Source organism: Giraffa tippelskirchi, chromosome 6, assembly GCF_054371585.1.
Source record: "Giraffa tippelskirchi isolate mGirTip1 chromosome 6, T2T-mGirTip1v1.2.pri, whole genome shotgun sequence".
Taxonomy (NCBI): domain Eukaryota; kingdom Metazoa; phylum Chordata; class Mammalia; order Artiodactyla; family Giraffidae; genus Giraffa; species Giraffa tippelskirchi.
In genome coordinates this window covers 28,766,177-28,780,523 of record NC_137280.1, presented here as the reverse complement: position 1 = coordinate 28,780,523, position 14,347 = coordinate 28,766,177, and the positions used below count along the sequence as shown (strand labels likewise).

The window sequence follows — 14,347 nt, the reverse complement described above, 5'->3', positions numbered from 1 at the left end:
CATCAGGGTCTTTTCAAATGAGTTAGCTCTTCGCATCAGGTGGCCAAATTATTGGAGTTTCAGCTTCAACATCAGTCTTTCCAATGAATAGTCAGGGCTTATCTCCTTTAGGATGGACTGGTTGGATCCCCTTGCAATCCAAGGGACTCTTCCACAATACTATGCATAAAATATACAGCTATTGGGAAGTTGCTATACAACACTGGTGCTCAGCCTGGTACTGTGTGACAACCTAGAGGAATGGGAAGGAGGGAAGGAGTCAGAGGGAGGCTCAAGAGGGAGAGGACATATGTGTACTTATGGCTGATTCATGCTATTGTAAGACAGAAACTGACACTACTTTGTAAAGCAATTGTATTCCAATTAAAAAAAAACAACCACTTGCATGTGACTGACTTTCATCTGCTAACCAACCATTACAGAACCTTCACCCTAAGGACCAACTCTACAGGACTCACACTCAGGGCCACTATTATTCTGCTCTGTTCACCCCAGGACAGGAACCAGAAAACTAAGAATAGCACTATGTACCAGGGCTCTCTGAAACTATTCAAGCTAGTCAACCCTGAATCTGTTTACTCTTTCCTGCACTTTCATTTCATGGGAAACCACAACCAACACTGCTGCCCAACTTTTCCCCTTGACCTCTCTGCCTCCTGACTGACCTTGATGCTTCTCCATGTGGACTCTCAGGGTGTGGGGTTCCCATTTTCCTTGGAATCTGCGAGTTTAGCAACCCTCTTCTCAATGGTAGTTATCATCTGATACACTGGCCTTGCTATAACCAAATATATAAAACCTGTATTTCAAAGCAAAGTGCTTCAGCAACAGACAGCCAGAGTAGAAAGCAGATCTCTGGGATTGGAATAAGATTTACATAGATAATACTTCTACTTGAAGTCAAGTAACAAACTAAGAAAGGTGTGAAAGTGTGAATAAGAGAGCTCTTCAGGGCTAAGTGTCATATTTCCCTTTTAAAAAGGTTTGAAAACAAATAAAATGCAATAAGGATATTTCACACACTCTTAGTGAGGAGAAAGTTGAAAGTCCATAAATAGAATTGTTAAAGAAATAACAATTGCTATAGTTTGATTAGGATTCACATGACAAAATATTTAATAAGATTATACCAGTGCAGATTTTAATAAGATTATACCAGTGAATTGACTGTGAAGCTGTACTTTTAATTCTTATTAATTTAATCCCTCAATATATATTAAGTGCCATTTCTTCCTTTAAACCATTCTGAAAACTAAGGATTTAAAATCTAATAATTATAATTCCTATTGTAAGGTCCCAGAATCTAGTGACAGCAACAAATAAGGAATGTAAATATAAAAATGTATAATGAAAGAACACAGAAGCATATAAATATATATGTGTATATATATATATATATATATGAATACTCCTCAGCCATAATAAAGACAAAATTTTGCAATTTACAACATATGGATGCTAAGTGAAATAAGTCAGACAGAGAAAAACACACACTGTATGACAGCACATATAAATGGAATCTAAGAAGTACAACAAACTATATATAAGAAAATTAAGCAGACTCACAGATATATAGAACAAACTAGTAGTTACCAGTGGCAGGGATGAAAGGATACAGAGGTGGAAATTGGGAGGTACAAACTACTGGATATAAAGTAGACTCAAGGATGTATTGTACAATATGGAGAATATAATCAGTATTTTCTAATAACTGCAAGCAAAAAGTAACCTTTTAAATTGTATAATATTTTTTTAATTTAAAAAAGAAAAAATAAATCATCAGAGCTACCTATAAAAATGTGATATTTTAAAATTTCTAGATGAAATATTTTTAGTGACCAGAGCCCATGGCTATACACAAAAATTCTGATCTGTCTCTTATGGCAAAAGGTCCAGCCTAGGAACTGTAAATATATAATATCTGCTTGAGTTTCAGAAATTTGTGATACAAGTTTATTTAGACTGGAATGAGACACTAAAATGCAAGTTAATACCAAAATTCCCTCTGTGGCTAACAAATTATTATTTTCAAAAGGACAATCACTGATTCAGAGAAATTGTAATATAATGCAAAGAGTGACAACTGACCAATACCAAGGCAGAGATATTTTAGATCTAAATACATCATCATGTGACAGTTTTGGAATGAAAATACAAGATTAATGGTGGATAGCTATATGAAATTTAAAGGATTATGGTGTGTGGGAGGGGTTAGTCAACAAAAACAATCTAAATTGGCAAAAAAAAAATACACTATAAGAATACAGAGAATATAAGATAGTTCACAGAAGAAAAGATACAAATAATGGAAACAAATAGGTGGTTCCTATAGGACACCAGGGTATTATCTCCAGAGTGAATCGGCTTCTGTTAGTCATATTTAAATTCTAGGAGGAGAAAACTGCATTGGCCTATCTTGGACCAAGGGCTTCGTGGTGGCTTCTATAAAGAATCCACTTGCCAATGAAGGAGATGCAGGCTCAATCTCTGGGTTGGGAAGATCCCCTGGAGAAGGAAATGGCAACCCACACTTGCCTGGGAAGTCCTATGAACAGAGGAGACTGGTGGGCTACAGTCTATCGGGTCACAGAAGAGTTGAACATGACTTACCAACTGAATAACAACAAACTAGGACCAAATGCTCACTCTTCACTCAAATGAAGGTGGATGTGATAGTCTGTTTTCAAAACTGAAAAACCTGAAGAAGCATTAAAAAATGGAATTTGGTCAACTCAATTATCTCTTTGATCTTTTAAATGATGGCTGCACTGCATTTCTGCTAGTCCAGAGCCTCTTGATGAAGGTGAAAGAGGAGATTGAAAAAGCTGGCTTAAAACTCAACACTCAAAAACTAAAATGATGACATCTGGTCCCATCACTTCACGGCAAATAGATGGAGAAACAATGGAAACGGTGACATACTATTTTCTTGGGCTCCGAAATCATTGTGGATGGTAATGCATCCATGAAATTAAAAGACACTTGCTCCTTGGAAGAAAAGCTATGACAAACCTAGACAGCATTTTAAAAAGCAGAGACATTACTTTGCCAGCAAAGGTCTGTCTAGTGAAAGCTCAGGTTTTTCCAGTAGTCACGTATGGATGTGAGAGTTGGACAATAAAACAGGCTGAGTGCCTAATGGCTGATACCTTCAAACTTTGGTCCTGGATAAGACTTTTGCGAGTCCCTTGGATGACAAGGAGATCAAACCAGTCAATTCTAAAGGAAATTCACCTTGAATATTCATTGGAAGGACTGATGCTGAAGCTGGAGCTTCAATACTTTGGCCACCTGATGCTGGGAAAGATTGAAGGCAGAAGGAGAAGGGAACAACAGAGGATGAGATAGTTAGATGATATCATCAACTCAATGTACATGAGTTTGAGCAAGCTCCAGGAGATGGTGAAGGACAGGGAAGCCTGGCATGCTGCAGTCTATGGGGCTGCAAAGAGTCAGACACAACTGAGCAACTGAACAACTAGTCTTTGAGACTGGGACTGTATATTAGATCTTTTTCAGAGGGACATCATGTCTGACAGACAAAACAAAATTTTCTACAGGGAGTGGATAATTCCCCCAAAGAAAAATGAAACTACTGTTACTTATAGAGGGTGCTGATGGAAAAACCTGGAAAAATGATGGAAATTCAGTAAAGATTGCTAGCTTGACAAGAGACAATCAGGGTACTTATTTCAATTAAAACATTATTTGCAGCCTGCCTCTTCCACATGAGACAAGATGCTAGCCCATACAAGCTGAACATTCACAAACTGACTTATTCCCCATAAGTGCTCTCAACTGTTTAGGAAGATTTTCTGTGTTCAACCACCTGGCAAACTTGTATCTGGATTAAATCAATGTACAAAATCTCTCCAGGGTGTCTTCTTCCTAATAATGACTGAACTTTGGATAGTGAAATCTTATCACTTCTGGCTGTCAACTGAGCCAATACCAAAATATATGAATGCCAATACATTAATTTTCAAAGAGAAAATAATTTATGGATTATATAAATCATAATCTGAGTTTCTAAAGATTTCCTCCCTCAGTATGTAGTCCAGCCAAATTGGTAGTACTCTTCCCTGACTGGCCCTTTAGTCAAGCTTGATACATTTTTTTTTTTTTTGCAGACTTTAAAATGTAATTGTCACTTTACTTTTTAGAAGCCATTCCCTGAAAATGTACATTACTCCAAATTTTAAATAGAATTATGATGCTGCTTAAAAGCCTTCTAATATAAATATGTTAGCCTTACTGGGTATCTTAGAGGAGTTGGACATGACTTAGCAACTAAAGTACCACCAAAAACTGGGTATCTTACTACATTTTAACCTTAGAATTGTTTACAGGAACAGTCCAAACAATTTAGCCCCTTATTTGGCATTTCAGAAATCATCAAAAGAGGCAGACTTTTTGACAAAGTAGGATGTGATGTTATCTTTCAAATTCCACATGTTTGTTTACAGATAGGGGAGGTAATAGTGATGGATCATAATAAAATGATATATATGGAGCCAATTACTTAAAGAAGCTTTTATACCACAACTTGAGATAAAAGGAGGAGATGCATTTTATGGGCCAGTAATTTAACCTCCATGGTCATCTCAAGTCCAATTTCCCTAATAGTTGTATCTCATGTTCAAGTAGAAGTTAGGCAAATATTTTTCTTTTAGTTAAAGAGGAATTCCTCAAAAATGTGTCAGACAATATGAGTTGTGATCACTACTTTGGACTTTCTCTAGAACTATAAAAATTCTAGTCCAGAAACCACAATATTCTTATTGGAAAACAATATTTTAATCATCTATATGCTGGTCAACCTAAGGCTATGAATAAACGGTCCAGCTGGCAACACTGCAAGTAAAATTCTCTGTTTTTTCTTTTTTTTAGAATTAAGAAGAAAAAATGTACACTTCACCAACAACTGTTTCCTTTGAGTCTTGGAAAACCAATTTTAAGGACTATGAATGCTAATTTAATTGCTTATCCAATTTCTTAAAAATTGATGCACTCATGAAATATTGAAAAGCACAGGGGAACCAATCAGTCGGGTGTGGACTTAAATCTTCCATCCTTTACTAGCTGTGTGACATCACATTTTCAGTACTTCATTTTATATAAAAGTGATCAAATAAGCTACCAAGAAGATTCAATGAAATATATAAGCAAAGCACTATTCACAACTCTTGATGCACAGTAAATCTTTGAAAGTATAGCTATTAACACCAAAATATTACGTGTGGATACTATAGCAAAAACAAAAGAATCCACATAAATTAAATTATATTTCTAATAATGCCAAACTAAAGCAAAACCAGTTTTTGAGGAAGTTATTTTTTTTTCTTACTTTTAAAAATGCTATGGCTTAAGACTGAAAACACTAACATAGACATGGACGTAAGTATTAAAGTTCATGTAAAGGTGAGGCTTCAAATCACACATGTCCTGTTTGGGGGATGGTAAAGAGAAGAGTCATAATTCACCAGTAACTAATCTTGTTACCACAGCTATACAATATAGAACAAAAAGTTTCTGTGAGTCTAGTAGTCCCTGTGCTTTCATCTTGTAAATGAATCTGTGAATAAACTTCTCCCTTATGCCTGTTCTAATGACACTGTTGTCAGATTTTCCTTAACTGTTTTTGATTATGAAGCTTGCAGATTTTATGCAAATTACATTAGAAAATCCTGTGTGATTTATATCTTATGATAATTAATACATTATAATAATTTTCCATAGTGGAGGATGGGGAATTTCACTGTCTAGATTTCCAAGTAATACAATAACTTGAAAAATGTAGGTTTAGTTACAGTTTCCAAGATTCCCAGTGAAATGACCAAGAGAACAAAAAATAATGGGTGAATTTGGGATTGATCTCTAAAATACTTTAAAGTTCAAATTCCATGTGACTACCTAGAAATTTTGCTATCTATAGTACACATGAACAGAGTGAAAGGAAGTTTAACTTGGTTTACATCTCTCTTTAGTATACATACAAAGTTAAGACAGTAAGCTAATATGTTAATAACACTATTAACATTCTCTAACTCAGAGAAAGAGAGAATGAAGATAGAGTTGAGGACATTAATGAGGGCACATGTTTTCAGAGGCTGTTTCTTGAAATTCTGACAGCCACACCCTATCTAAACGTGCCCCTTCTATTTTATTTCTTTTTGTAATCAAATTTAAAATAGTTTTTATCTTTTCATCATTCTATCATCATTATTACATACATCAGCCATTTGGAAATTATTCTATTCATGCACATTTTAGTTGAGACAGAATACCCTTCTTTACTTTCTTATTTCTGGAGACCAAGAACTATAAACACTCAATTGACATTTGATGACATTTGATGTCCCTCATCCCCACCTTGGCAAAAAGAGGAAATCCTTGAAAGGTTAAATACTCATGTTTAACTTAAACTTGGAATTACAAAACCACATGACAACTTCATGTATCATTTTGGAGAGTCTCAAATCTATTTCACCAAATTTACACTGACTCATTTTATTTTAAATACCAGAAAAGGGTAGGTAACTGCATTTTAAATGTCTAGAGTGACTCTTCTACCAGCTTTAAATTATTGGCTATTGCTAACCCACAGAGTTCACAACACACACACAGTCCACTTGGTGGGCAGACTAATAAGTATGTCCCCAGGGTTTGCATTATCAACAGCTCCTATTGAGTTCAGCTCTGTGGGATTCTCAAAGTAATGTGCTGTTTAAATGGATTTGTCTCTGTGTAGTTCTGTCCAGGATCTTTCTTAGAAGTAACTTCACTTTAAGTTTTAAGTTAAAATGACAATTATAATCTTCTCAAGTAGCTAATCAAAATGTGAATAAAGCACATGCAAAATCAATTAGTTAAAGGATGGCATTACAGATGCTATAGCGCAAGACTCAAAGAAATAAATTCAGAAAATTTAGCCTAATGATTCCAAGCCTAGAATTTTAATTTAATAAAAACTTTATTTTACTAATGAATCCTCAAATGATGATTTTTTAAGCCAATGCTTAATTTCTGGGTACCACAGCAATATATTGATTTCATTAACTGATATAAACTAATAGATCAATACTAATAGCAGTATCACTATAGAACTATGTATAAAATTCAGCATGTAACTGTGAGCTTAATTTTCTGCATGTTTTAACAGGCACTGGTGACGTTTAAGCAACAATCTACCAAACAAGTAAAAATAGTGGCATTGGAAAATGCACCAAATCAAAATGCAAAATGAGAGCAGCCAGTAATTCCTGATAGTATTATTTCATAATTTAGCATAGAAAGCATGATTTTAAACATGGCTTGAAGAATGAAAGTGCTAATTTTGGAAATTAGGAGGAAATTCTTTATTATATGCACTAATAATTATTTGTTCTCTATTGATAGTATTTTTAAAAATATAGGTTTTTTTATTAAAGATTTTTTAATGTCATCAAAAGAGGCAGAAAGAATATTATGAAACCACAGAGATAATTTGAAACAACCAATGTTAAGAACAAGCTTAGAATAGGAAAGAAATATAAAAATATTCTAAATGATTTTTCTCTGCTTTCCAATTCTAAGATCTATATAAAAAAGGAGAGTCTACTGCCTTCTTAAAAATAAATCTTGGATAACCACAAAATTAAATGGAGAGTTTTATGGGTTATTTTTAGAGGAGTCAAGAATAGGAAGCATATGAACTTTCTTTAAAAAAAAAAAAGAGCTTCATATTTTATAATGCCTAACAATAGACTTGAGGTACAATGTATTAGCAAATCAATTGCACTTTGAGCAAAAATATCCCTAGAAGATTTGGAAGAACAAAGAGTATTGGAAAGATTATTGAACTTGGAATCAAATGATTAGATCCCACTCCAAATTTTGGCATGAAAGTTAATATATATTTAAAGCTACCCACAGTTTTGATAAATATTAATAAAGTAATTGAATCACAAGAAAATTAGAGATGTTTTTAAAGCTTTTTTAAACTTAACTTTAGACTTAGAGAATAGTTAAAAATTTCTACAAAGAGTTTTCATATACACCTCCTCTAGATTTCTCTAATATTTCCATTTTACATAACAAAGTATAACTGTTAGAACCAGAAGATGAACACTGGTACAATACTATGAACTAAACTAAAGACATTATTCACATTTCACCAGTTTTTCTACTAACATTTTCTTTTCACTCCAAGATCAAATCCAGGATCCCTCATTGCACTTAGTTACTTCTCCTTGGTTTCTTTCAGTCTATACACTACTCAGACTTTGTATTTTATTACCTAGATACTTTCAAAGAATATTGATAACACTGTGTCTAATGTAAGTGAATTTGGTTGAGTATGAGACTTCTTCATTACTATGTATTTTCTTGCCAAGAATATCACAGGGCTAATGTCAAGTTCTTAATATACCACTTCACAAGGCTCAAATTTCTGTTATGTTACTACTGGTGATGTTGATCCTCCTGTTTCTTCCACTCTATACATATTGCCTTTCTTTTCTGGTTAATATATATATATATATATATATATATATATATATATATTTTAAGAGTGGTACTTACATATTAATGAATTCACAATTATTTCAGCTTTCTGGGTAAAAATCAAGGTCTATTGTATTTATTTTGTTGCTCAAATTGTTAATAGCTACTTCAGTTTGGCAGTTTTGCACCTGTGTTTTTCAACAAGCCTGCATCTTTTTTTTGAGAATGTATTTTCTGACATTGATGGAAGGATAAACCAGAAACTAAAGGGTTCGGTTTCCTATTGGAGGTGGATAGGACAAAATGGAAAAGAGCAAATATCGGTAATATGACAGCAGAAATTAGGAGGAAGAGACATTTCTCATTATCTTTTGTGTAGTTCAAACTTTAGAGCCATAGCCATATTTCATATACCATTAACCTACTCCCCAAATAAATTAACAATTAAAATCAATTAGGACATGGGGAAATTAAAAATGAAATACCAATACTAACAAATAAACTTAACTATTATTTATATGCTGTTCAGTACAAAGGAAAAAAATATTTTAAGTAACTTCAGAAGACAGTATCTTGCCTGAATACTGTTGAATAAATATGTTTCAAGCAGGAATGTGGAAATATAGGTAGCAATTCTTAAACAGCTTTGCATATATACTGCAATTAATCAAATATCTTGTAGCATATAAGAACCAGGCTTCTCACTGCTAAAGAAGTAATTCACAAGTAAAGAAAGTAGGCAGCTACATTTAACTCTGTGATATTGGATATGAATTCAAATTTAAAACAAATATATCACATATATGTATATACATGATGAATTTTGGAGCAGGAAATGGCAACCCACTCCAGTACTCTTGCCTGGAAAATCCCATGGATGGAGGAGCCTTGTAGGCTACAGCCAACAGGGTCTCAAAGAGTCGGACATGCCTGAGTGACTTCACTTTCACTTTCATGTATTGGAGAAGGAAATGACACCCCACTCCAGTGTTCTTGCCTGGAGGATCCCAGGGACAGAAGAGCCTGGTGGGCTGCCGTCTATGGTGTCGCACAGAGTCGGACATGACTGAAGCAACTTAGCAGCAGCAGCATGATGAATTTATATCACTCATAACATGCATTGTGTGTATACAGTTGACCTTTTAACAACATGAGTTTGAAATGCATAGGTCCACTTAAATTCAGATTTTTCTCAATAAATACTATGTTACTACAGGATTTATCATTGGTTGAATACATGGATGGAGAGCTGTGAATACAGAAGGCTAACTATAATTTATTCTGGGATTTTTGACTACATGAGGGTTAGCACCCCAATCCCTGTGTTCAAAGGTCAACTGTGGATATATATGTTTATATCCACACATAAATAGATATATAAATATGGACATGTTTATTTGTGTGAGTTAGTATACGTATTTATATTCCGTAACTCTGTACACTGATAATACCTAGAAGCAATAGCAACCATGTAGTAACAAGCAACCCACAGTCCAGCTCCTGGATTCTAAATGCCATTCTCCATTTAGATACATTTAGAATGTACCAAATACTCCTTGTGGATTCTAGAGTTGCAGCAGGAGAAATACTTTAAGGTATTTTAATAATGTAGCTTAAAAACACTCCATTATCATCAAGATAAGAGCATTTGTACATTAAACAAATGTTTTGCTACCATATAGGAAGATATCTCCTCAACATCAGTGAGTTAGACAAGAGGTTTTTCTAATCACACTAAAGGAAGGAAAACACTTGATCATATCAAGTCTAAAAACAATTAAGGAGCCCTCAACTCTGCAAGCCAAAGATTCCAAGAAAAGAAAGAAAGTGAAGTCGCTCAGTCGTGTCCGACTCTTTGCGACCCCATGGACTGCAGCCTACCAGGCTCCTCCGTCCATGGGATTCTCCAGGCAAGAATACTGGAGTGGGTTGCCATTTCCTTCTCCAGGAGATCTTCCCGACCCAGGGATCGAACCCAGGTCTCCTGCATTGGAGGCAGACGCTTTAACCTCTGAGCCACCAGGGAAGTCAGATAGCTGAGAGACTGCCCCAAAGATTCCAAGACTGATATGTAATGCATTTAAGTTATGCTTATATTTGCTCTTTTAATAATTGACATATTTTCCTATCTTACCTCTCTTAATAAAACAATAATAGGGTTTTATTTTTGATTAGGACCCCCAAATACATTTTGGGAGTAACATTCTGTTATAGGAACATTCTGTTTCCTATATATTTATTTATTGCATAAATATTCATGAAATATGCATAATAACCAATATCTAGATTTTAAAAACTAAGAATAGTGAGATACAAACCACTCTTCACAGGGAGAGTCTAGAAGTGGATATATGAAAAATACACAGATAGTTATAACACAGGGTATAATCTATTAGGGTTGCAAAACAATACAAAAGTTGTGTTCTGGAAAATCGATATAAGTTGATAAATAATTGCTGCTTTCAGAGAAAAGTGGCATTTGAAGAGGATCGTGAAAGGTAAGCTTTAAACAGGGTATGACAATGCTAGGCTAAGGAAATCTAATATGTCAAAATATTGTTTAAAAAGGTGAATGTTTCAGTGTGTTCTGAACTCAGTACAATCAGTTAGCTATGCCATATAAAGGCTGCAACATTCTTAAAAGTCACTGTGTTAAAACCACTGTTATTTATTCAGAGTAGATCTAGACTAGGAAAAGATAGGAGCAATTATTTCTGCCTCCAGAGTATGTATCTTTCTCCTGCACCCAAGAGCGGGCCTGGGCATGATATTCTTATAGTTGTGAAAGAGATGTAAGAGAGCAATTCTCAGCTTTTGTCATATCTGCCAAAGTCCAATTAGCCAAAGCAAGTTACATAGCCAATCCAAAATCAAAGAGTAGTGATTACTACTTAGTCTATGTAAGTAATAGGCAGAGTAAATATTAAAAAAAATATATATATAGTACAAAAAATCACATCATTACTGGTTTTCTTTCAGTAAATCTTCTCCCTGAAATTCTACTGAAATTTTATGGCTTTTTCTTTTTCAAATATGCTTCTAAGTTAAGAAGCATAATAAATTATATTTTTGTACCAGTTACCAGTTATCATAGTCCACCACCTTGATTTTTTCATATTTTTAAGAGTTTATTAGAGCCAAAATTCTACTACATTGACTTTTAATATATTACCTACTCATTAGAGTTTATCTTATTTGCAGTAACTCGAGGTAGTATATCAAGTGCTCACTTCGACACCACATAGACTAAAATTAGAATACAAATTAGCATGGTCCCTGAACAAGGATAACATGCAAATTCATGAAGCATTCTTTTTTTTTTTTTCTGAAACAGTAAGTAAACTATAGATATTTCAGGCACAGTGTAACAAATATACACAGTAGTACATATTATAGTCAAACAGTCTGATAAATATTGCTTCAGTGGAAGTCATGGAGATGGAAATGGAAGCCCACTCCAGTAGTCTTGCCTGGAGAATCTCATGGACAGAGGAGACTGCTGGGCTGCCGTCTATGGGGTCACACAGAGTCGGACACGAAAGAAGCTACTTAGCAGCAGCAGCAGCAATGGAAGTCATATTACAATATATAAATAAGTCTAAGTAGTATGCTATATACCTTCAATTTACAAAATGTATCTTGTCAAATATAACATCTTTTTTAAAGACAGGGTAGTGGTTTTCCATTCCACTGCACGTTTTATTTATTTTGAAATGTCTCCTGTAGAACCGAAACTGAACAATAGTAGTTGGAGAAACTGATTTACATGATTCATTTTAGTTAGAAAATATCTTGATAGCTGAATATGGTTCTAAATAACATTTTTACTCTCAGTTTTTAGAGAGTACTGTAACTTCAATTAAAAATATGCCAGAAAAAGAATGCTTTTTGATATAATGGTAACCAGTTAGGCAGAATAATGTAGTTCAATCTTAGCATATCTAACATTTTGAAACGTTTGACAAGGTGTATCTTCTAAGAACTTCTATATCCCAAAGCAAGTGCTTATGTGCAGGATTACAAATTGATGTGTAGTTATTGATATTAAGAGAATTTTCATGTTCAATTGATAGTGACTTTTAGCTTCCTAATATGAACATAATACCCTGTATACTGTCAGGTACTTTCCAGGGAGAATACTAGTAGGTTTATAAATGTGGTATACTAAAATAAATTGCACTGATGTGCAGGTTCATTTTTCCATTGTTGCCATCATTTGTTCCATGGAGAGTTCAAATGCTCATGTAAGGTACTTAAACTATTAAGATCTATAAGGCTGAGTTTTCTCATACAAATCATAAGAAAAATAAGGTATCTGTCTTCCAATAAATATAAATGATAGAAATCAATCTCTCTGTACAAATTTATTATGTTTTCAAATAACTCCAGAATGTTTTTAAAAGTTGACTTTATTTGCCACGCATTTTTTATATGTATGGCCAATAAAACAGACTGTAACTTACTATATTAAAGCAAGCAAGATATATATGTGTGTGTGTGTGTATATACCCACACTGCAATAACAGCTGGTAAGAATGTGAGAACTTTGAAATTACTCAGATCAGTTTACATTTGTATGTATGTTCTTTAGACTCAGTAAATATTAAGTCTGTAGTAGATATATGTCAGTAATAGGTATTGTGAATGTGAGCATTTATCTCCTGTCTACATTTCAGTGGTGCTGGAAGTTTTTCTCATTTGATATGAGGTTGTACTATATTCATTTCAAAAGATCATATGAATGGTTTTTGGCAAAACTATAGAAAAATCACCTTAAAATAGGACTCTCCTTCACCATATATCTTTGCTCAGAATAAATGAAATGCACCAAAAAAAAATGAAGAAGTTATAAATTAATTTTCAATTTACATGCAAATTTCATCAACTTTCCTATGACAATCATGCTAATTCCTCATTCCATAGTCAGTAGCCCAGAATAGAATGTCTATGACCATCTATCCGTGCACTTCTATGAATTCACAAAGGGCTTTTTAAATGATTTAGACCACTGGATGTTATGACCACACTTTAGAGTATAAGAAACAAAATGTAGTACATAACACACTTTTTCTTGTTGAAAATGAAACATTTTTTACTCCCTAAATTTAACCATTAAAAAGTCATACATGTAACTTTTTTTAAAAAATCGTTTTCAGAAAAATATCTTAATTTTCACCTTTGGGATTGTTCTGAGTCTCTCTCCTTTTCCACTGGCTTTTCCTACTTTGTTAATAACTTTGAGGGCATATATTTGTCTTCTTAACCTATAATTGGAAGGAAATCTATGACCAACCAAGACAGCATATTAAAAAGCAGACATTACTCTGCCAACAAAGGTCCATCTAGTCAAAGCTATGGTTTTTCCAGTAGTCATGTATGGATGTGAGAGTTGGACTATAAAGGAAGCTGATCTCCAAAGAATTGATGCTTTTGAACTGTGGTGTTGGAGAAGACTCTTGAGAGTCCCTTGGACAGCAAGGAGATCCAACCAGTCCATCCTAAAGGAAATCAGTCCTGAATATGCATTGTAGGGACTGATGCTAAAGCTGAAACTCCAATACTTTGGCCACCTGATGCAAAGAAATGACTCATTGGAAAAGGCCCTGATGCTGAGAAAGATTGAAGGCAGGAGGAGAAGGGGACGACAGAGGATGAGATGCTTGGATGGCATCACTGACTCGATAGACATAAGTTTGCGTAAGCTCTGGGAGCTGGTGATGGACAGAGAGGCTTGGTGTGCTGCAGTCCATGGGTCACAAAGAGTAGGACACGACTGAGTGACTGAACTCTAATTTATCTCTGAAGTATTTTTAGTCCATCAGTATAAATTTCAATCAGAATAAGGTAGTTATGTTTCCTTTCT

The 14,347-nt window shown here is 34.3% G+C and overlaps 1 pseudogene; it reads left to right on the top strand.

The window, feature by feature from the left end:
* The first annotated feature begins 11,706 nt into the window (after nucleotides 1–11,706).
* Nucleotides 11,707–11,805, top strand: LOC145511799 (U6 spliceosomal RNA; annotated as a pseudogene).
* Nucleotides 11,806–14,347: the final 2,542 nt, after the last annotated feature.